This window comes from Parasteatoda tepidariorum, chromosome 3, assembly GCF_043381705.1.
Source record: "Parasteatoda tepidariorum isolate YZ-2023 chromosome 3, CAS_Ptep_4.0, whole genome shotgun sequence".
Taxonomy (NCBI): Eukaryota; Metazoa; Arthropoda; class Arachnida; order Araneae; family Theridiidae; genus Parasteatoda; species Parasteatoda tepidariorum.
Window position 1 is genome coordinate 82,139,368 of NC_092206.1, and position 25,967 is coordinate 82,165,334.

The 25,967-nt window shown below is 25.5% G+C and overlaps 1 protein-coding gene across 1 annotated transcript in view; it reads left to right on the forward strand.

The window, feature by feature from the left end:
• Nucleotides 1-240: 240 nt before the first annotated feature.
• Nucleotides 241-25,967, forward strand: part of LOC107452093 (stress-activated protein kinase JNK) — a gene marked incomplete in the record, with an annotated part of 100,616 nt that continues 74,889 nt past the window's right edge. The window contains 1 exon segment of the mRNA XM_071178897.1: nucleotides 241-471.

Consider the following 25,967-nt stretch of genomic DNA (forward strand, 5'->3'; position numbering starts at 1 on the left):
TTTTTTTTTCAGTATATCTTTTTTCGAGCATAGATAACATTTTTGTTTATTAAACAATTCGTGTAAAAAGAAAACAAAGAAATCAATGACATTTTGGCAAAACAGCAAACTATTTCCATTTCCGTATGATAACGCCCTCTATTAATCTTAACTGGAACCTTATAACTCGTTACGAGAACAATAGATGTCCCTGCTGTTCCTAATCCAGAAATTGATTTAGTTTTGGGAGAAAGACAGGTGCACTGCGCGCCATCTCTGGGCTTTCCAGTCACACTATTTTCCCAGATTCCATTCCTGGACGCCAAATGGATGCATCGCGCTGGCGATCGTCTGAGGAAACGTGAAAAACCCTTCTCCAAATTTATTAGAATGCAACCCCATAACAGGTGATTTTTAAAAACACATTGGAATTTTTAATTGAACAGGTCCGTTATTCTATCGCATACGGCCGAAACCATCTATTTAGAAGTGGTAAGTTGTAGTTTTGTCAATAATATTGTTTCCACTTTTAAGTCTATTAATATATTTTTCGATGTAATTACTCTAAAAATGCATTTCGTTAAAAAAGAAAAAAGAAGTAGGTCTTATGAATTTATAAAAAAAAATAGATTATATGAATTTGAAAACAAGATAGAGTATAGACAGTTAAAGCACAATTTATGTTGTAATATGAATATAACAAGCAATAAATGTTTAAAAAATTAAAACTAAGAAATGAAGTTTTTTTTAAAATAAAAGTAGTTATTATTTAATCTTACTTTAAAACTTATATTATTTGAAATAGAAATTAAGATGCGTTGCAGCCAACGCAATTTTGAAACATGAGCAGAGCGCAATTGTCTCTGCACATGCGCTATATATTCGATCATTTCATCTTTACGCTCTTCCTTTTAGAACTTCTTTTTTTGATATAAATTATTTATTTAATATTAAAGGGCTGAAAATTTTCATTTCCTTATTTATACAATGTTTGTTTAAACTTTTCTTGAAGTACATACTTCTCTTTCATTTAAAATTTGATCAAACAAATGTCTTTAAAACGTATAATAATTAAATTAGCGTATTTGTATAAAAATATATATTAAGATAATTATCATTTCAAAAAATTATGTGACATCATTTTATGAAATCTATTTATACTATTTCTCTGCTAGTTTGTTAAAAAAAAGTGCATAATTGTACGAATGAAGCTATCATTTCGAAATTTTTCCTTCATTATTCTAAAAATACATTAACTAAACTAGAGGGATAATTATAACACTTTAAACTTTTTTAACTTCAAAAACAGTTGACTTAATGTAGCTCATTTATTTTTAAGCTGGTTGTAATAAGATTTCGTAAGATAATATTTTATGACAACAACATATATTTTTTCGTATATTTTCTTCATTTTTAAACTCCGAAATTTATGATCAATAGGAAAAATTTTCAAATTATGTTATAATGTTGTTTTATTCTGAATAATTTGCGCAGCATGACAAGAATATTTTATTCAACATAAATAAAGAGTGTAATTAATTACTTGAAACACTTACAAAAATAATAGATAAAAAAATAACTTTAAAACACATGTAGAAATTCTTATTATTTAAAATATAAAAATTATTTTCATAATTTAAAAAGAAATATAATAATCCTAAAAAAATTAAATAAATATTGTTCTATATACAAATATTTCTCTCACTTTAGTTCAAACACCTTAATAGTATATTGTTCTTTATTTGTAAAGTTCTAATTATTTTTGCAAAATTTATAAATTTTTAATCCTGGCTTTATTGAATTACCAGTTTATGGTTTGCAAGTAAACACTATCAACTATTTTTCAAAAAAAAAACCCTAGTGAATAAGTAAATTTATGTAAGATTAAACAAATGAAATTAGAAAAAAATAATCTAATTCTTTATAAGCGAAACTCTACAGCTAGTAAAAATTACTATATCAGTCATTTCTGCTCAACATAAAAGAGAATAAATATACCCAGGTAAAAAATTTAAAAAAATGCTTTTTTTTTAAGTAAACAAGTATAGTAGCATATTCTTCAATATGCTAAGTAATTTGTTTAATAAAATGTAGGAGAAAATATTTCATTGATTATATCTAAGTAGTTAACGAATAAGGTTTTAATTATAGTATGATAGTTGATTAATATCGAATAAAATCTTCTACGTAAACAAATATTTCCAACCAATTTTTTCAAGTTCCAACCAATTTTTTCAAACCAATTTTTTTCAAGTTTGAAAAAATTTTGATGGGCCTAGAAAAAATTCTTAAATTAAAAATTCTGTTATTGAGCGTCAAGATTGTTTCGAAATATAAGACAAAAACCTTTTAAATCGAATTTTAAGGAAAGAGTCAAGATAATTTTTTTTCAAGTTTATTATATTTATTTTTTAAATTAGACATTTTTAATACCTAAACCATTGTTTCTAAACACAAAATTAGTTAATGTGATCGAAATAAATTTTTAGAAATCAAACCAGTTTACAAGTCAAGTCATTTTCAAGTTTAGCTTGCAGGAAAAAAATTAGTAAAACTTGTGAGGTTTAGCTTTCGTTTTCCAAAAATACTATTCCATTTTTGTAAATTATGGAAAGTTGATAACTTGTAATATTAATCATCAAAACAAATTAAATTTTAAAATTTAATTTATTAAAACTATTCTTTTTAATTACGAGATATCAATCTGAAAAAATTAGGTCAAGCATTAAACTGGTTAGAGCCACTATAATGGGAGTTTGGCCGTCTGGAATTATTAATATATACAGCAATAATTAAAAGCATAAAAACTGATACGGAGAATAAATGCGTCCAAAGTAATATCAATTTTTTTCCCTCCAAATAATTGAAATAAATCGGAAGTCAAATTGAAGTGAAAGACAATTTTAGTATTTCCTTTCCTGTTTCTTTCTTGGCTTTCTTAAGATAGTGTAAATCTTTCTTCGTTTTTTTCCCTCGTTGTGCATCCTTTCGATTCCTTTTTTAATAAAGTTTTCAGCTAAAATCGTAGGTTTGGTGCAATGAGCAAAACTTCCTTAACAGGCATTTATAAAACTCTTAAAAACACATTAGAATAGAAAGTAAAGTGTAGCACAAAAAATAAAAGAATGAGTGTAGCACAAAAAATAAAAGAATGAGTGTAGCACAAAAAATAAAAAAATGAGTGTAGCACAAAAAATAAAAGAATGAGTGTAGCACAAGAAAATAAAAAATGAGTGTAGCACAAAAAATAAAAGAATGAGTGTAGCACAAACAATAAAAGAATGAGCGTAGCACAAAAAATAAAAGAATGAGTGTAGCACAAAAATAAAAGAATGAGTGTAGCACAAAAAATAAAAGAATGAGTGTAGCACAAAAAAAAGGAATGAGTGTAGCACAAAAAATAAAAGAACATAAAAGCTTAAATTATCTTTAGTTAATTTTTAAACTTTCTTATATTTTGTTCCTCTCCTATACGTCTTTAATCCTTTGATTATTTTTGTTTAATTTCATAATGAATAAAATTACATTTCTTACATATTTTTGATTATTAGTTAAAAGGAAATTTATTTACCGTACATTTGTTTATAAATAATTCTTCAAATAACAGGAGATATTTCAAAATTATTTTAGATGAAAATAAAAGAAAATTTTAGTTTCTTGAAGACTTGCTTACGACACTGACCATCTCCACGTTAGAGTTATAATCAAAGCAGCAACTGAGTAAAGAAAAAAAAAGCAACAAGATTAATTGAGAAGTAGTTTCCTGGCGCCTTTGGGAATCAGGGACCTCTCTAGTAAATTAAATATACTTTTCTTCACGCAATATAAAACTAATTTGAAGATGTATCAGTTTCATATTGTTACACTTTCAAGAGGTGAATAAAAAAATAATTTACATTGTATCTTAAAGAGTTTGATGGCTGTTAAAGAGCAGTAGCATGCGAAACTTGTTTCAACATGTTTATACAAAAAATTATAAAAACCTAAAAGTGTTTCGGTTTGCAATGCTACTTACTTAGTATTTTCCTTTACAACTGATTTTATGAAAATAAAAGCCTTATTTAATGTATTTATTTCTAGAATATTTAATATTAGACAACTAGAAAGAATAACTTAAGAGCAGTCAAATTACAAATAGTATTGTAAATACATAATTGGAGATATAATAGTAAATTATTATAAAAAAATAATAGTAAAATAATCCTATATTGGTGGCATTTAATTTTTAACTTTTTGTTACATTTTATGCACTAATTTTTAAATTATTTTGCTTTTTAGATTCACATTAATAATGGTTTTTAATTCATATATTAATTATCTAATGAAAAATTTTCAACCAAAAACTGAAAATTGATTCTGAGACGAATCGAAATTATTTGTCAATTTTAAGTATTTTTTCAAACAATATTGAAATTACCCTAATTTATTTTTCTCTCTCCTATATCCTTTCTCACTTAAATCAAAAATAACATTAATGAAGTTAGATATACTTTTTCAGTTTTCAGAAAAATGTTTTACACATAAATTTTAGATAATTTTCCTTCCTTTTTACGTTGATTAATTAAAGAATACTTATGTTCTTTTACAAGAAGCAATTTAATTTCATACTATACAAGATAAACATCTATAACAAAATAACCTCAGTTAATGTACTTGTCCAATTGTTTTCAATAATAAACAAAACTAATTATTTATTATCTTCTGTAAGTTCCTCGGAAAAATCTTTTACATTCAAACCATATTTCGTTTAAAATATAAGTACACTTTCAAATTTGAAATAAAGATTTGTTTAAAAAAGTAATAATTCCGGTATTTATGACGTAATTGTTGAAGAGTTACAAACATCTGTTTTATTTTCTTCATCTAAACAATTCGCAGTAAATTATTTAGAATTAGTAAGTAGAAAATCAAATAGAAAAGTCCGTAAATAGTGAATCGAAAAGCCATGTGCTTGAAAACAAATCTTGAAATGCCTAATTATTATCATTTTTGTTTCAACAACTGTATAATTAATTTTCAGAAATTTCCATTTTAACATTTATATAGTTATTTAAATAATACAAATTTGGTTCACTAAAATTTACACTCATTCGTATTCATTAAAAACGTCTTACAAATAGCTCCTCATAATTTTCTTCTTTGCAACAACTATCATCTACTAGAAAAACAACATTTACGTAAACTGGTACGAGCTATCATATCACAGACAGAAATCGTTTTGGAATATGAAACCTACGCCGTCGATATGGGTGCAAATATTTTTCATAACAAAGGGAAATTATTTCAGTAGCAAAGAAATTTTATTAAAATATCCGACTAATTTGGATAATTTTTTTAAAAGTATTAATATAAACTTTTGAAAAACTAGTTTCTTTGTTTTATTATGCACAAAAACTTTTAAAACTTTCAAAAAAATATTATTATTATTATTATTTTAAGCGACCATTTTTAGGTGAAAATAAAGCATATTTTGCATGTATGCTTAACATTGTAAAGAAATTTCTACTGCTTGAAACAAAAATCCTCTGTGGTCTTTATTTAAAAGAGTATCAACTATGCTTTGAACTATTATCTTAAAAGCAAGAACAGATATCGAGTTAGGGATTATAATGTAGTTGAAAAAGCAAAACTTTAAAAATTTCCATACTTGTGTTTGGAAAAAAAAGCATACAGAAAAAATTAATTTTTCCACATTATTTTCCTGATCTACAGTTCAAAACATGTGTGCTATAATCATAAACACTCATTAAAAATTGCAGACAATTATTTTTAAAAACAACATGAGATATCGTGTTTAAGGTAGTGTAAAATGGGAAAAAATCTGATTTTCGAGAAAAGCGCATTTAAAGACTTCATCATCTCAAGAATCATTCGTCTATTTATTGCTATCACCTTTCACTAAAACAGCTTTAAATTTATAAATAATTGAAGTACAAGCAAAAGTATTTTCAGAAAGCTAATAATACAGGAACTCTAAATTTATAATAAACTCAATTTCGTAACTTTTACCCAAAATCATGTTTTTGCACTAGGACTTAAATAATAATGCATACTTTAAACCCAAAAATGTGGAAAACTTCTATCAGCTGCGGCTTTTTTATGTACTTTTTAATTTGATCATGAAAAATATCTTCTACATAACTATTGCGACTATCATCATGAGGAAAAATATTTCGTTGCCATTATTTATATTTTATACTCCTGTATCAATTAATCACTGTTAATTTTAAATCAATAATTTCATCGGAAATAGTTTTTTCTAACAATACATATGCATGAAAAGAAGCTACTGGTAAAATTCCCGTCCTAGCATGGCAATGACATTTCGGATAAAATTAAAAAAATTATAAATTGCTAATAATGAAATAAGGGTATTAAATAATGAATAATAACCGTTTAAACCAAGATGAAAGGGATCCAAACCAATCATTTGGCAATTTTACTTTTCGTATGAAAGTTTACCGTACATTCTGCCTTCCAAAATTAGTTCTTATCAACACACACTAAGTAAAAATACAATACAGTAAATTCAGCCGAATAAATGGCTTTTATGCCATGGTATCATGATAAAATTACCAAATTTTACCACATTAACTACTAAAAGAAACATGATAATAAAATTATATTTTTTGTTAATTATTACTACTACTATTGCTAATTACTGTTATTAATTTTACCAAACGATACTACTAAAGTGCTTAGGTAAAAATTACCGTGCTTTTTGGTGTTTCCATAGAGACAAAAACACCATAGATTTTACCATATTTTGACAGTTTTGACCATACTTTTTTATCTCAGTGTACCTTTAATGAACAATAATGCTAACAAACATGCATGAATTTTCTATGTGTAATAATTAAATGAGAAAAAATTGTTTAAAGAGAAGCTTTTTGGTTTTTTTCCTTTCCATTTACAGTTTAAAATGAAATAAGTTCTAGAGAACAGCTTTAGAAGAGAGCTTACTACAATTTTTGCTAAAAAAGGTACATAGTAATACATACCAGTAGGTAAATGCGAATTGCAAAAGCAATGATTCAAATAAAATATCTCGTATAGAAATTGGTTTTAGTTTATTACATGTCAGGTAAAATCAGACTTTTAGTTATAAAATATTAGTTACAAAGATTTAAGCTATGAAAATTTCGACTTAAGCACAGAAAGTAACGTAAAAATATTGATTTATAACAGTGGAAATATTTTGTTAATTTTTAAATGCTACTTTAATTTGAAAGAAAATAAATTTGCTATAATTAAAATTTATTTTTAAGAAAATTTACATTGTTTTGATATATTTATTTTCTTAATTCGTGAATTTTCCCTAATTTTGCTAAGTTGTTTGATTCAAAAGTTGATTAAAATTTGATTCTTGTTCAAGATTAGCGTAAAAATAAAAAGCAGTATTTACGTGAACTAAAAGAGATTTTATTATTCACTCGATTAATTTATTAATCTCTTTGAAATCAAAAGGCAAAACCACATATACTATTAGTTTTAAAAAATAAGCATTTAAGTACTAAACTTTAATACAAGACAATCAATTTAGTGAAGTGTTATTTCATTGAAACAATAGTTCACGGAGAATAAAACTATATGGTAATAATATTTCCAGTAAAAAAAACATTATTCTGGTTAATAGTACCAAAATATAAAGTATTTAAGCCATTCGTATGGTAGTTTTTCCTTCGATATGGTGTCGATTATCTGGAAATTCATATTCACAAAATTATTACTCATATTACCACACATTTAGTAAAATTACAAAACTGAAAAGTAAATTTATCGGAAAAAATGGTTTTTATGCCATTTTCTAAGGTATCATAAAAAAATTACAAAATGTTACCATATTTGACAAATTATATCATATTTTATAAGACAATATTTTATTGTTAATTTTACCAAAATATTTACTAAAGCACTTCAGTTAAAATTGCAAACCTTTTACGTGTTTCCGTTGTACCAGAAACACGATAAATTTGACCATATTCTTGTAATTTTAGTTTTTACTATAATTTTATTCTCGGTGTATTTTCTCGATAGACAGAAAATATGTCTCATTTATATGATTTAAACAAATTTTATGCCATTCGTGTGATTAAATTTTCTGTCTTTACGTCTCTACCAAGACTACCTGCACTATTATTTCATTAAAATGACTAATTGCCATGTGCCGTGTGGACATTTTTGGCTCTTGCACTAATAATTTAAAGCTGAGTCACTTTACTAAAAGACGACTGTAAAAAGTTTACTGTAAGATTGTTAAACCTGCGAGACGCTAAGCCATCTCTCAAAGCCTGTTAAAATTTGCTTCCCTGTTAAAACTATCGTATGAAGGAAAAACAACATTTACGTGAACTAAAGGAAGCTGTATTAATAAATCTCTTAGTTGTCTACATAAACAATCTAACCTGCGTTATTATTTTCTTAAATAGGCATTTATACATTAAACAATAATAAAAGGTAAGAATTAAATAAAGTAGGAGTTTTTTAATAGACCCTAGCGTAGTCCGAAAGGAAGCGTCAGTTATTTGAACTAAAGGTATTTAATATCATTCAAATAATTAAATTGTTTCTTCAATCTAAACTAAAACTCTATGCTTTATGTTACTGGAATGTCGAAATAAAAAAAATGACTTAATTTGTTAATATCTGAGAAGCGTTCTTACACGGAGACAAAAATTCTGGTAAAATTATGATAATGAAATTTTCTAGTAAAAAACAACAACATAATTCTGTTTAATAAAACCAAAATATGCGGTATTTAAACCAAAAAAATTCTAGTAAAATTATGTTAATGAAATTTTCTAGTAAAAACAACAACATAATTCTGTTTAATAAAACCAAAAAATGCGGTATTTAAACCAATCATTCTACGTTAATATGATAACGATTTACCGGAAATTCTGGTTTTCAAAATTATGGTTTTTATTACTAACACATTTAGTAAAAAAAAATCGAAAAGTAAATTTAATCGAATAAATGGTTTTATTCCATGCTCTCGGGTAACATGAAAAAATTTCCAAATTTTGACATATTTACCAAACTTTATCAAATTTTATAAAACCGTACATTATTGTTAATTTTACAAAATGCATTTTCAAAGCACTTCTGTAAAAACTACCGAGGTTTTTGGTGTTCAGTAAATTTTACTATATCATGGTCGTTTTTACCATATATTTTTCTCAGTGTAATGCCTGTTGAAATTTGCTTCTCTGTCAGATAGGTTAAAAAAAAATAATAAAAAAAAATTTGAAAAAAAAAAGCATTGGCGAAAACTGAAGGATATTACAAAACACATTCCATTCTCATTTTTAAGCTAATATTAAAAGCTTTAATAACTTTTCTACTAATAGACAACGTAAAAAAAATATTGTTTCGTAAAAATTAGCATTAAAAAAAGGGAACTGAAGTACAAAGATGTGTAATCTGTCTTAAATTGCTAAAACTTGCAATAATATTTCTCAAAATTTGCATTTTATTTATTAATGTAGTCTGACAGAAGATTGGAATTAAGTGAACTAAATATATTTTTATCACTCAGTTGTTCAACTTTTAATAGTTTAAAAATAAAATCAAGGATTTCGGTTCAAATATAGTTAAAGGAGTAAAATTTCTAAATTTAAATAATTCAGACAGTAAAACTAGAAAAGTTGTTAAGATCTGTAGACCAACTTTTTTTAAAAATTCATTAGTACTTCGTGAAATTTCTTTCCCTTTTTCAAATATCCTAAGAAAACAAAATAGCATTTACATAATTCTAATCAGCTTGATAATTAATTTAAACACCAAAAATGTGTCAATATTCTAGGAAATTATTTTCGTATCTTAAGCCGGAATAAATATAATAATTTGACAGCTTTTCAACTTAAATTTGACAATTTATGAAAGAAATATACGTATGATAAAAGATAGAGAGAAAAAGTGATCATTTGGTTATTGAATTTTTCACTGCTAATTACAAGAAACATTCTTGTCTTGCAATTTGATTAGCCACTAAAGATTTTATTTTAAAACATGCTTGTACTTGAATTATTAATCTTTTTTTCTTATTATGCAAAATTAATTTAGAAAAGTAGCGTTAATTTTGCCATGGTTAGTTTTTCAGTAACTTTTCTTTTCGCAAATTTGATCTTGAAGAATTAAAGACGTTTAATTTAAGACTTAAAATAAATGTTAGGTCTTAAATTAAAAAAAAAAGCAATTGACAGTGATGCAACAAAGTTAATTTATTTATTATCACACAGTAAAATATTTTTTTATAAAAAATGTGAGGAAGGATAAATATAATTACGCTATCATCAACACATTCGGAAATAATGAAAAAGAAGCAATTGTATTTAAATTACTGGATTTTTTTTATTGCTTTAAAAAGATACAGTTATTTTAAAACTAAATATTTCTAAGTTTAATGTAGTAATCTGTTATCGTATTAATAATACACGCTAAGGTGAAATAAAAATACGATAATGTACTTAATTCAATTAAATATTCAATTCCCGTGAATAGTGTTCAAATCTAGAAATAACTTTTAATGATGCGATTAAATATTGAATAAATTTTAAAACTATACTTTCACTATTACTGATAATGATTCATTGTAATTAATCTACTTAAGTTAGATATTTTTGAGAACTTAAAAATGCCAACCGAAAAAAGATTCCTCTATTATAGCATAATTATATTAAAATAAAATCACTTAATTTTCATTTTTAAAAATCACTCGAATTTATTTTGTAACTGGTTTTCCAACGTATGAATCTTTATTTCTAAGACTAAACTTAAATTATTCTCATAACTATTTAATACAACAACTATTTAATACAGCTATTTAGTACAGCATACACAAATATTTAATACAGAATTAACGGAATAGCACAGAGAAAAGAATTCCAATAAAATTATCGTACACATTAAATTATCGTAAAATTATCGTATAGTAATGATATTTCTGGTGTAAAAAAAAGCAGAAAAAAAGACATAATTCTGGTTAATAAGACCAAAATATACGGTATTTAAACCATTCACTGGATAATATTTCCTGTTTTCAAGATTATAGTTCTTATTAACACATACTTAGTAAAAATTACGAAACTTAAAAGTAAATTTAACCGAATAAATGGTTTTTTATGCCATCCTTCAAAGTATCCGAATAAAATTGCCATATGTAACCACATTAACCATATATAACCACATTAACCAAAATTTATCGTACATCATGAAACCATATTTTATTGTTAATGTTTCTAAAATCATTACCAAAGCTCTTCGGTACAAATTATCAAACTTTTTTTATGTTTCCATAGAGACAGAAACACAGTAAATTTTACCATATACAGGAAGTTATGACCGTACTTTTTTTTTCAATGAACTATGTTCCTTACATAATTAATTCTTTACATAATGGCCCTAGCATAAATAAGAATAAAATATTCCTAAATGTTTTAAATATAAAAATATCTATAATATCATTAATGTATTTTCAGTTAAAAATATTCTCTTTTCCCTTTCACCAAAATTTCACTTTCAGTATTTTAAAGAATCATATAAACTGGAAATAATATTTGAAAGAAATAAAATAGATTTTAAATAGCATTTTAGTAATAAAACATTTTAAGAAAAACATTTACATGAAGGATACTTTAAAAGTGCTAAAGCAATAGTAAATAAATCACAAAATATAAAATTGAAGAAAATAAGATATGAATGAATGTTACAAGAAGTTCAAACAAAAAGAATTTTTTAATTTTGAATGGAATGTGTTGTCTCAATAGCGAAATGTTGTTTTGAATTCCACACTCACACAAAACTAATTCAATATAAAATTTACATAACTATTTATTTCATTTTTCCCATTCATAGTTAGCAACAAAATAAATAAAAGGTCAATCTATTTTCGTTATTTTATTAAATGCAACCATAGCGCATTGCAACTATGTTCAAAAAACCATTTACCTCTTAAACGAAATATGAAATCGATTTTTTTTCTCTTGATTTAAAACGAAATATAGTACTAGATGTAACATGAAGGGGAACAAAAAGTGAAACGAAGAAAAATTGCGAAATAAAATGGTTTAGAAAGCCATCCTTTAATGTTTTTTTTTTGTTTTTTTTTCGATGTTCACCCTCACCCTTTAACCTCCCCACCGGGATGGTATTCTAAAAATAGCCCAAAAGATTCCTTTATCGCCATTGGAGCAACTAACTGTGACCAAGTCTCTTTTTCTCCCATTGTGGCTCACGCAGCGCCATCTACATATAACAAAATTTCTCATGTCTCATTGAGAAATGGCAAGGACAAATTTTTACCGAGTTTCTTAATTGGAGTTAAGTTTCCCTTTCGTATCTTAGAAGTATTTTAGGAAGACAGAGACAATGAAAAACACTCCTAATTTTGCTTTTTAATAAACGGAGAATTTTCTGTCTACTTCTAACTGCTTTCCAGAAAATACAAAATGCCTCCATTTATTAACCATCTAAATTACTAATTATATATATATTTTTAATGTCTATTCGGATTTTTTCCTTTTTTACCAATATCTATTAAAAAAGTAAGAAATAAAAATTTGAACTCCCATGTTTTTATGCCCTCAGAAAAAGATGTTGCACTTAGAATGATAATGTTAACGTTTTCCGTTTTTATATCTTGAAATCAGGAAAAGCAGATCGCATTTCAATTGTTTTTGGAATTGTGTTTGGAAAATATAATAAATTTTACTGAATTTTCAGTTGATAAAAAGTAGACTTGTAGACTGAGTACATGAAAGAAACAGAAATATAAAGTATTGTTTAAACTATAACCAGGGACTGATATAAGGTATCTTTATACCAATGACTACAACAAAAAAAAACTATTACAGTCCCAATAGATGAACTAAGTTGATTACTTTTTGTCTTCACCAGCGCGCGTTTTTAATGTGTTTTTTTTTTTCATGTAACAAATTAAAGAGATTTCTATGCTCTTCATTATTAAGTTTTTCATAATTACTATGTTTTCATGAATGAAGCTTAAATTTAGTTGCTGCCTTCTCTTTTAAAAAGCTTATTAACTACAATTTAACTATATTAGCCATATATATTCTACAGTGGCTGAACATTGCACATCGTTGTATTAATAATGAAAGTTTATATTGAGAGAAATAAGAGAGAGAGAGAGAGAGAGAATTGAGAGAGAGATGGTAAAATTTACCATGTTTCTAGCACTATGAGAGCACCAGAAAGCATGTTAATTTTTACCGAAGTGCTTTGGTAATTAATTTGGCAAAATAAACAATAAAATATGGTTTCTATAATATGTGATAAAACTGGGCAAAATCTGGTAGTTTTATGATACATTAGAACAAAGCATAAAAGTCATCTATTCGGTTAATTTTACTTTTTAATTTTGTATTTCTTACTAAATTTGTGGTAATAAGAACTATAATTTTGAAAAGAATTTCTGGTAAACCGCTATAATATGAATGGCAAAATTACCAAATGAATGGTTTAAATGTCGTATATTTCATTTTTATTTCCAGAATTGTGTTTTTTAACAGAACCATGCAGTACGGTTATTTTACCAGAATTTTTTCTTTGCACGTAAGTTTTCCGCGAGTGTTCCGTTTCACCTTTGTAAATATTATTTACTGCTTTTGATCATAACACTAGTAGCATGAACCACAATTCCCTGAAAAAATTTCTTAATAAGCTATTATTTTGAGCCGTGTTTCTGTTAAAGTTAAATCATTGTATCATGTAATGTAATCAAGTTTAGAAAAGATTAATTTACTAGATAATATAGTTCAGTCTGGTATTAAGGTGGCAAATTTGAACTATATCGTGATTCAATACGTTCCGAAATGTGTTTTTAATGAAAGGTGTTTCTGAACGGTGTTTCTAAATTTTTGCATTTTGTTTCAAACCGATATTTTTTAGTAAAATTATTTTATGTTTTCCAGCTCTATTTCGAAAATAAAAGATATTGCAACAAACTCGATTAAAGACTTTTTAACTCATTAATTTTTTTAAACAAAAGAGGAAATTAATTTTGTTTAAAAAAATTTTAACTATTGCTAAAACTTTTATATGGGTTATTTCGAGCCTTAGAATACCTAGAAGCATAGTCCTTATTCTAAAGTAAATTTTTTATGTCGAAATGACCTATTTTTACGAATTTATCAGGGATATTTCTCCAAATATCCTAAATAAGTAAATGGAATAGTGAATGGGTGAATGTTTTTTTAGTTCATTTTTATTTCTAACCACCATTTTCCTTAAAAAGGACATTAAGAAAATCGATATAATTACTGTGATTTTCTGTCTGAGGCTATGATTATCTAACTAAAAACTTGCTTTTCTAAGTTGACTTGAGTTATCTAAATTTAGAACAAGGTTTAAAATGAAAAATTATGATTTTATTTTATCGGTTAAAAGAGATCTTGGTTGCTTTATTGCTAACGTTTTTAGAAAATATCATTGGCCCATTGAAGGTTTTACAAAATGGAAGACAAGGATTGTAGAAAAAGTTAAATATTATTTTAATAATTCCAAATTTTGTTTTTATCCTAGTGGTACCGTTATTGATAATGATTTGTTTGAGAAAATTAAAATACTTAAGAATAAGTTCATTATTACAGTTTTTGATAAAGCTTCTAACAAATTCTGTATTGTGCGTAAATATTTCTTTAAAAAAAAATTTTATTAAAGAATATAATGCTAATAACACTTATTTTACATTAAGGGATGACAAAAAATTTATTGAAAAAAGACTTATTGCTTTCTGTAAAAAATTTAAATTTAAATTGAATAGAATTACCTTTCCTTATCTATTTCCGATTGTTAAATTTCGTAAAAATCCAGTAAAATTCAGGTTTATTGCTTATGGTACTAAATCTTATAATCTATATCTAGTACTAGTAAAAATTTTTTTAATATTCTTAAAACTATTTTGCTTAAAATTAACAGTAAAAAAACTATTGTTATTAATAGTAACATTGATGTTTTGAATTCTGTTGAAAAAAATTGGGTTTTTAATATTAATACATTTGACTTTGAAAATCTTTATACCAATATTCCTCTTGCTCAAATACTTGATATTTGTAGTGGCCTATATGATAAATGTTTAATTAATGAAAATATTGATAAATTTTATTGGATAGGTATTTGTAAATTTAATCTTTTTGAAAATGCTCTTTTTAATGGTCTTGATTTTTATAAGCAAAAAATAGGGATTCCACAGGGTAATTTTTTTTCTGGCGCTTTTGCTAATATTTTTTTACATGTTTTTGATGCTAAATATCTTGAATTTGATGATTTTAATGCTTTTAGGTATATTAATTGTTTAATTTTATTTAATTGTTATAATTATGATTTTATTTTTAATATTTATCCTAATGATTTGGTTTTAAGGAAGACTAAGGATAATTGCTTAAATGTAGAACATTTAGCAATCATCCATAGTCTTCACAAATTAAAATTGGCGTTTATGATAAAAGAAGAGCTTTTAAGTTCTTTTTTCTGTAATTTTGATACCAATTTGAGCAGCAAAATTTTCAAAAATTTTGTTTTTTCTCAATTGTCTAGCATTAATAAAATTTGCAATAATGTTGACTGATTTCAAGAGGCAACAAGTAATTTTTTAAAAAATCAGGAAAGTAGTGGTTTTCCTTTTAATTTCTGCAATATTGAATTTAAAATTAAAGAAATGATTAAAAATTATTAGTTTTATTTTTCTTTCAATAGGGCATGATCGAGTCTTAGCTGAGTTGCCCCAGTTAAGCATTTCTACTAAAGATGACAACAGCTTTCTTGTTCTTTTTCTTTTCAATTTTTTTTCGTTCTGCGCATTTAATTAGGGGGAGTTAATTTCATTTTAGTTGAAGATTTGCAGTGTGTTTGGTTTTAGGATTTATTATTTTTAAGTAAGTTTTTGAACATTGTTTTCTTACGTATCAGTTTAAGTATTATACTTTTGCATTTGGTTTTTGTAATTTGTATTTTATCTTCTCTCTACCTGGGCTTTTGACAAAAACTTTGGGGAACAAGGAGAGCAACTTAGACATTTGTCGTGCCCTCTCGATAGAAAAGGTTTTGCACTTATGACTTCCGGTGCAGGTACCCCCTGACGATGTCAGCTTCGGTTGTCATATTTTTCATTTTATTGGTAAATTTTTTGGTAAATTACCGCATTTTATGGTAATGACATTTCTAGTAAAAAGACAACAACGTAATTCTTGTTAAGAAAACAAAAATATATGGTATTTTAACCATTAATTTAGTAATTTTTCCATTCATTCGGTAATGGAAATTCTGGTTTTTAAAATTCTTATTATCTCATATTTAGTAAACAATAGAGAACTAAAAAGAAAATTTAACTATAAATGGTTTTCATGCCACGCTCTGAGGTATGATTAAATTACCAAATTTTGTCACTTTCACCACATCTTATCAGATATTTTAAAACCAAGTTTTATTGTTAATTTTACCAAAATCAAATAGTTTGTTGATCCCAGACACGGTAAATTTTACCACATTCTGGTAGTTTTTATTATGCTTAATTTCTCAGTGTAGTATTCATAAAGTTAAGACCTCCGTTTTGGCTTAACTAAACACTGTTAATTTAATAACTCACTCTATTTTCATCATACTTACGTAGGTCTTTAATAGTTCGTGTTTTAATAATGCAAATATCAGTTAAAATTTTTTAAATACTTAATTTCAATTTGTTTATATTTATTTGTTTGATTTTGTTTAATTATTAATTTATATTTATTTATTTAATTTTGTTTACTTATTTGTTTGCTTTTATTAACTCATTGCGGCTTGCTGGATTGGTATTTTAATCTCTCTATATTAATGATCTATCAGGTTTTTTTTTTCATTTTACTTCTTTTAAATAATAATTCACAACCCCTAAAGAATGTATTTTTATGGCATCGTTTTTGACAGTATCTAAACTTATGCATTGGGAACGGTTATTACATAAAACACTCTGACTCAGATAAATTTTAATAAAGCGAATGAAAATTAAAGGAATTGTTCAATCTACATTTGGGAAAATGTAACTTAAAGACAGAAATATATTCTACAAATAATCTACAAATTGTATTAAAAATTAACTTTAAGAGCAGAATTTTAGTTTTGTTTTTCCTTTATTTGAAAAAAAATTATTATTATTCAATTTATCAATGTAGTGGTTTTACGTATTTATTTCATGTAATCAATTCTATTGCATTAAACGTAAACAGTATAGTTAAAATATAACCTAACTCTATAACCTAAATTCTGACAAGCTATATGTGTTTACTTAAGTGGTTTTCTCTAACTTTTCTTTGACTATAAAGGCTTTCATTTTAGCATCAGCAGTTTACCTTAAAATTCTGAAGTCGCAGTATAATTTTGGCATATTCCCAAACGATTTTCAGAATTTGTTCTCAGGATAGTTTTGAGGAAGAAAGAAAGAAAAGCGGATATTTCCGGATCCTGACCAACCAAACGTTCCAAAGGATAGTGGTCTGTGACGTCAACGGGTCCCCGATCGATTTGCCCTCTCGCATCCCTCTGCTCATTTACTCGGTGCACCCCCGATGCAAGGGAGCGAATGGCGCCATGTCTTCTGCCTCGCAGACGATATTTGGTAGTAGTAAAATAAAGAACAAAAGAGGTTCTGATGTCAAGCCAATGATTTGATTGGGGAGGGACAGTTTATTCTATCTACACTATCATGTTCTTGTAACTTCGAATGATGGAAATGAGAAAATTTGTGTCTTCTTTAATTAAGAGTTAAAGGAAAAAATGACTTACTTTTCATTAAATGGAATACTTTTTCGTAGATGTCTTATATTTCGTATGCCTTTTTTGACATTTGATTGACATTAAATATTCAGCTGCAGAGTATATTATATTTTTATTACTATTGAAAAAAATAGCTATACATGATAGTTTTTTGATGGAGATTTACTTTCTTATAAATTATAAAATTAATATTGATTTAAGTAACATAAAATGTATAATATTATAAGATAAATGTGAAATAATTTAGACATTAGATAAAAAAATAATATTAATAAAAATATAAATAATGTATATCATGCGTGAATTTCTAAATACATTTGGGCTTAATTATTTTTTGATTCACATTATATTTCTTGGACTTTCAAAAACTGCAATGTTAATTAATGCTGAAACCGTTCGGTTAAATTTAACCAAAAAATGAACTAGATAAGAGCTAGATATTTATTAAAACTTATTAAGCAGTTGGGTTCTAGTACTTAATTATTTAATCATATAATGTTATAATACTCTAAATATAATTTTTTACTAAACTAAAAATTTATTTTAAAAAATAAAGCATTTTTTAAGAATAAAGTACTATTTATTAACATATATTAGGATTGTTAAGAGCACATTTGCTAAAAAAAACTTGTAAAATTAAAAAGTTTGTTAGATTTTATAATGAAAAAATAATTTATGATAGCGATAAATAGAATAAAGAATAATTTATTATCAAGTAATTATTCATTATAATAAAGAATAATTCATTAAATGAGTAATTTATTGACAAAATAAAGCTTTTTAAAATTAAAGTTCAAGTTAATAACCTATATTGCAATTGTTATTTAGAATTTGTTAAAGGTTTATCAAAACTATTTTGATAGATTTCATAATAATAAAAAATTCAATGCTAAATTAATGCTTAAGATTGAAGTACGACTTAAAAATATGTACTTGTGCTAACACATCTGTTACGCATATAATATTATTACACACATACAATATTATTATTATAAAGGTGTAAAAATATTTGTATACAAAAAATTCAATAATTTTTTAACCATTAATGAAAATAATAAAAAGCAATTGAAATTATTTTTACCTGGAATTATCTATGGATAAACTAACTTTATAAACGTCTTCAAGGATTTTTCGCTTCGCTTAAAAAAAATTCCCAATATGTAGTGAAACACGAATGCTCTTCTGATTAAACTATCAGGATCATTTTTTTTTAAATTTTTGTGTATGTCTCTTTAAATTAGTTAACAGTTAGCACTAATAAATTAGCCAAGTTGGGGTCGCCCCTTTAAACCATAAAGATCCGTACTTTGTTCATGGAAACTAAATTATTAAAGCAAAAATTATTCAGGTGTTCACTTTTTTCATTTTACATAATATACATTGAGAAAAAAGTATGATTAAAACTACCGGAATATGGTAAAATTTACAGTGTTTCTGGCTTTGTGAGAGCCAAAAAAAAGGTAGGAAGTTTTTACAAAAGCGCTTTGGTAATTATTTCGGCAATGATAACAATAAAATATAATTTGATAACATGCGATAAAATTTGTTAATCTTATCATGATACTTTAGAACGTTGTATAAAAGTTATTTATTCAGTTAAATTTATTTTACACTATTTTTACAAAATGTGTCATAATAAGAACAATAATTTTGAAAACCAGAATTTTATGAACCTTATAAACAGAAAAATTATCAAATGAATGGTTTAAATATCGTATATTTTCGTTTTTATTAGCAGAATACAATATCAGAAATGTCATTACTATATAACTCTGTAATTTATGTTAATTGTTTTCGTGTTGTACCTTATGGTACCAAATTAATTTTATTAGCGTTGATTAGTTTCAAAAATTGATCAACTATCCAATTGTATTTTTTTAATAAATTAAGTTACAATATATTTAAAATTTTTGATCTCTTCAATCTTATAGAAACTAGCAAGGCTAATAAATGGCTCTCAAGAAAATATTTTTTACACTTCACCGCTTTGACTTTAAGTGAGTTCAAAAACACGTTGTTTTGTCCTCATGAACAAGGTTCTAAATAGAAATCACGTTTGAAGCCACAGAGAAAGATAGATAAAGCTCTAATGTACAATCCATCGCTTTCAACCATAAAACAAATTTCAGTTATGTACTTAAGTTTTTTGTTTATTGCTGAAATGACCAAAAAAAAATTGTTCTCATATTTTGAAATTTTTATGAGTTATTATTTTTATGAGATTTTTTATGTTATGGAGTACAGTATGAATGTGCGTGATTTTTCTGTAAATGAGTGTAACTTGAGTATCCTACTCTTGACGGAAAGGTCATAAATTCCGACTTTTTCGACTGATTTTATTAGCTCTTGAATGTTGTTTTATTCGAATGTGAAAATTTTATTTCTGTAAAACTCTATTTTTTGCAGGGAAACTAATACAGTTTATTTATTATAGCATTTAAAAGCAACATTAGATAAAAATTTTATAAATATTTAATAACATCTTTAGATGTTACTTTTCTGGGGATTTTTTCAGTAACAAATGTCCTCGTTCCAAAATTAAAAATATTGACGCCACATTTTTATTGATAATTATGTATTCTGAAAATAATTTAACAATAATTTCACCCTTTGATAGTTGAAACAATTATTTTCTCACAAAATTTGAATGTTCCTGTACAAAGCAAGTAGTTTTCTTTCTTTAGATAGCTATTATATGAAGAAAAATATTCTGGTAAAATTACCGTACTATATAGTAAAGACCTTTCTTGTAAAAAAATAAATAATATATATATATGTATATAAATCTGGTTAATAATACCAAAAGATACGGTACTTAAACCATTTATTTTGAAATTTTTCTCTTCATATGGTAACGGTTTGCCACAAAGTGTGCTTTTCAAAATTATTGTTCTTATTACCACACATTTAATAAAAAATACAAAACTGGAAAGTAAATTTAGCCGAATAAATTGTTTTTATACAAGTTCTGCTCCATGGTATCATGATAAACCAAATTTTACCAAATATACTCAATTTTATCTGACATTATTAAACCTAAATTTTATCTATAATTTTGTCAAATAATTACCAAAGCGATTTGGTCAAAATTACCTAGCTTTTGCATGTTTCCATAGCGCCAGAAATACGGTTGACTTTACACTTTATTGGGGTAGTTTTGACCATATTTTTTTTCTCAGTGTAGGATATATCGTAATATTTGCTTTTTGAACATGGAAGTAAGAACAATATAATTTTTTTCTTAACTTCCTGTTCAAATAACTTTCCTTTTTTTTCTAATTAAAATTGAATTTTTTTTTCATATTTTGGTAGCTTTGGCCAAAATTATATCTTGGTGTATTCACTCGAGAAATATTAAGCAATTTACTTATCTAGGAAACCAAAATAAGAAGTGTAGAATCTATTTGAATTTAAAATTTCTAATTTTACTAAAAGAACAATATAAGGAATTAGTGAAAAATACTTAACAAACTGCGACATTTAATCGTATTTAAAATGAATAAGAATAATAAATTCGTTTTTTCCGACATGCAATAACATAAATTATTTTGACCTATTTTCTTTTCATTTTACAGCTTTCAATATGCTCGATTCTTGATTTTCAAAATATTTTTATGATTTTCCTGCTAAAATAAAACTTTTTATCTGACTTGATATTACAGTACTAGTAGCGTGACGTACATTTTTTAACTTTTTTATGAATTAATGCGTCTTAGGGTTGAGTCAATTTGTTAAATTTTAGTAGTCCTTGAAATTGCCACTGCATGCTCCGAGGGAAAAAAAAGTATTATCAAAGTTCCCTGTGTACAGTAAAATTTACCGTGTTTCTGGCTCCTTTGGAACTTTAAAAATCCCCGTAATTTTTACCGAAGTGCTTTGGTAATGATTTTTGTAAAATTATAATTTTGTAATACGTGATAAAATTTAGAAGATGTTGGGAAATTAGACAATGTTGGGATACTTTGGAGCACTGCCTAAAAACCATTTATTTATTTGACTTTTTATTTTTGTATTTTTTACTAAATGTGGGGTGATAAGAATTATAATTTTGAAAGCAGAATTTTCAGTTAAACGTTGTCATATAAAACTATTTAATTGGTAATGGTTTCTGTTACCACATAAATGAAAATCATTACCATATCAATGGTTTAAATATCGTATAATTTGCTTTTATTGCAAGAATTATATATTGTTTTACCAGAAATATACATTGTCTTATTCGAAAATACTATCACGCAGTACAGTAATTTTACCCGGATTTTTTTTCGCCGTGTGATTATCAAGTCTAAGATATTTGTTTAACTTGTTTATGAAAAGTGGTGGCCGAAATCATCAGAAATTAAATTTATTTAATTAAAAATAAAAGAATAAATCACTTTTCCTACTAAACACAAAAGAGTGTAGTATTTTTCCTACAAAAAAAAGAGTAAAGTATCTTTTAAAAAAATCTCCCGTCAAAAGAAGTGAAAGTTGGCAAGTGAGTTAAACAATTGAAAACATAGCTTTTCATCAAATAATATTACAACATAGCCAGTCATTGATAAATTTGGCTTAAATTTCATGATTGAAATAAATTTGATGAAATATCCTCTGACTATTTACTTTTTAACTGTACCTAACATTAACCTAGTTGCTCAGTAGTACGGATAAGTAGTGATCTTTCTGTTTTGCAATTAGTTCCCATTATAGGATAAATATACTGTTTATCTTGATTTAATGTATAGACAAAATTTACCTTTAAATTTTCTTTGAGTAATACTTCAAAGTTTGCTTTAAATTTCTTAATCATGCACAATGCATTTTTTAATACTCCAAAACTCAAAAACATATTGTTTATGAAACCCTTAATCGAATGAGTTTATAAAAGGAGTAATTCTGCATACATAATTTTCGAATAAAATATACTGCATTAAATCGTTTTAGAATAAAGAAGTTAGTATTTATTTTGAAACTGAAAATTAATTTTAAAATAATTAATTTTAAAATATATCTTAAAATATATCCTATTATTTTGTATAGGTTGTACTCAAAAGGGGGAACATAACACCGATCTTAACTTTAATCTCAAACAGCAATTAAGTTTAGTTTCAAGTCATAGTAAAAAATTTTAGAGTAAATTTATTATTCTATCTCACGACAAGAATTAACATAAGCTATTGCAATCAAAAATTTTTTATAAAAACCTTTAAATAAAATACTTTTCTTAAAAAGCCAATTTTGGGTTTTCATGATGTTATTGGAGCATGTGTAACTTTAACAAAAACAAATTCAATAGTATCTAGATATTTACAAAAATATAAAGTAGTAATGTACAAATCCGCACTATTATCTTTGCAAAAATAGATTATAAAGTAGCAAAAATCTATTCCCAAGATTTCTAGCATTGGTATTTTTATTCTTTTATGCAATATTTTTGTTGCATGTAATGCTATTTTCTTACATATGAAATATAGGATCGACCAAAACATTTAACCTACACAACGCCGATAGTTTTCTCATAAATGTATTGTTTAAGAGAATCCGATGTCATAAAGTTTAATGTAAAATGTCACTATAGTATTAATTTTATTTAATAAAAATGTATATTGCATAAATAACAAATGTATATAAATATTAATATAATTCAGAATTAGCTGCTGTTATCGTTACCATTCCCACTTTTGAGAACAGCACAAATAAAGTATCAGGAAATTAGATTTAAGCCATCATTTTCAATCTTTTTATTTCTATTTCAGAGATATGTTTCCCAAATAAAAAAAATTTAAGTGAATTCGCGTTTTTCTTATAATTTTATTTCCATCGTTTATTTTCGAAAAACCATCTAAAATATTTTTTAACTTTTCAAGGAAAAGTTACAAAAACTGGCAAGATGTTAAAATCATCATTTTAGAAAAACTTTTTAACTATTCTCAATACATTTATTTATTCTTAAAATATTTCCTTTACTCTAACAAATATCCTATGAAAAAAATTATGACTTCTTATCCTACAAACAGATTGTGGTACTTCCTTGTTTTGATAACGAAATGTTTTTTTGATAACTTGAACATATTTTTCTGAAACCGCAAACATGAAACTGATTTATAAAAGAACTTTTCAAAATCTAATAAGCCTTTATGTAGAATAAATTGAATTTTATATAATTTAAGAAATGAATGCATTTCTAAAAATAATTTCTAAACAAGTACAAAAGGAGCTTAAAATTGCTTATTTTGAAATCATAATTTAATTATTTGAAACTCATGTAAGCACAAAGAACTTGTTTTATGCTGCTTTTAAATAAAAATGAAACTTTTGCTGTGTTTAAGATTAAAGCAAAAAAAAAAAAGTAGAACAGAAAAACTTTATTTGAGCAATTTATTTTTGAAAAATTCTATTTCTTCTTCGCAACTAAATTTAATACAAATTAAACTTTGAACACAAATGCATTTCTTTAAAAGCAATTCAAAGGCTTTTTTGGTTTCCTTTCTTAAATATTTGGTTAATTTCATTCTTATATTGAAATTATCAAATCAATCAGGACTTGATTTTCAATGAATTTTTCATTGTGAGTTTTAAATTTTAATTTTGTTTTAAATTTCTCCTTGCTATTCAGATCTTTGTTCTAATTATTGATATTCAATATTTTTTGTGAAAATGAAAAAGCTACAATTTCTTAACCTGAAATTAATCTGCAATCATAATGAACTGTTAAGAATATATTTTGTTATTTGATTGATTTTAAATCAAAATCTTTATACAATATATCAAGCATTTAGGGACAAAACGTTATATTTATAACTTTAATTTACATGTTTGATAATGGTTGATGATTAGATATATATTTTATTTGCTATTTATTTATTTCATTCATTATCTGATAGCATATTTTTTCTCTAAATTTGTTTTATGTTCCATATTATTTCCAATTATAGAAAAAGCTGTTTATATTAACTTGAACTCTTGATAAATTTAACTACTAAAAATGCGTTTTTAATTATTAATATTCTGCTTATCAGTTAGCATTAATTCAGTACAACCTAACAGTTTTTGTATGCATAATTCTAAATAAAGACAAATTTATTTGTGTTCTGTTACAATAGCGAATATTTTACAATACTGTTCCATATTAAAACTCTGCTACCATGCCATTTTACCAAATTTTTTTAACTAGCTTTCATACCTGTTTGCTGGACTTTCAATCTTCCAATCAAAATTGGCAATTAGCTGGAATCCTCAAACTTTAACCAAGGTCTTTTCCGAAATGAAATACAAGTTTCAATAATTTTCTGATCAACAAAATGAAATTTATTGTAAAATAAAGATTTAAGGCAATCTAAATTTCGACTACATTCCAATTAGAAGAAGTGTTCAAGTCTAAAATGGAGCTCTGTGACTAATGTCAACGCAAACTACAATTTTTTCCTAGATATCGTAAGAAAAATGTGTCACTATTTTATCCTCAATCAAAACTTTGTCCAAATGCCGACATCAACAAATTTACAGACACAAAATTAAAAAGAAAAAAAATAATAAGATTAAATAAAGAAAAATTAAAATCCACATTTTTAAAGTGAATTCTACAGAGTAAAAATTCCGGATTAAATGGCGGTAAGAAGTGCCAGTACTTTTTATTGTAAAATCCATTTTCACCAGAGCATGTTACGGAACAAAAAATATGATATTCCGTAAGGGCAATGGTGAACTGCGCTCAGTAATTACCTCAATGATAACCCCCACCCCTAGCAGTATGTTGATTGCGCTGCAAGTTGATAACGTTTGTAGGTAGATCTCTCTCCTCATTGACATGTGAGGGGTGCAATTTATAAAAATCAAGCACTAACTTGGCGATAAGCTTCTACTTGGCTAAGAAATATATCAAAATATATTAGTCCAATTTATTAAATTCGAGTTATATCAAACAGGATTAGATTTACAATTAGAATATAATACATTTACTGATAGTATTGCATTTATCATTACAATTTTATTATCTTTATGGGTAAGTTAATTTACAAATGTAATTATAGAACGGGTGAACTTATGCATTTGAGAACATTGTGTTATTCCCTTTTCAACTTTCGATTTATTGTGAATAAAAAATTTGATTAGGACACATTTAAACGCATTATTTTGTTTAAATATAGTACTCAGTGTTTTGTAGTTAAAATTAAGAAACAGTTTCAATCACGAGATATCTTCAGAGTAAGAATGAAATAATTTTTAAAAATTTTACAAAACAG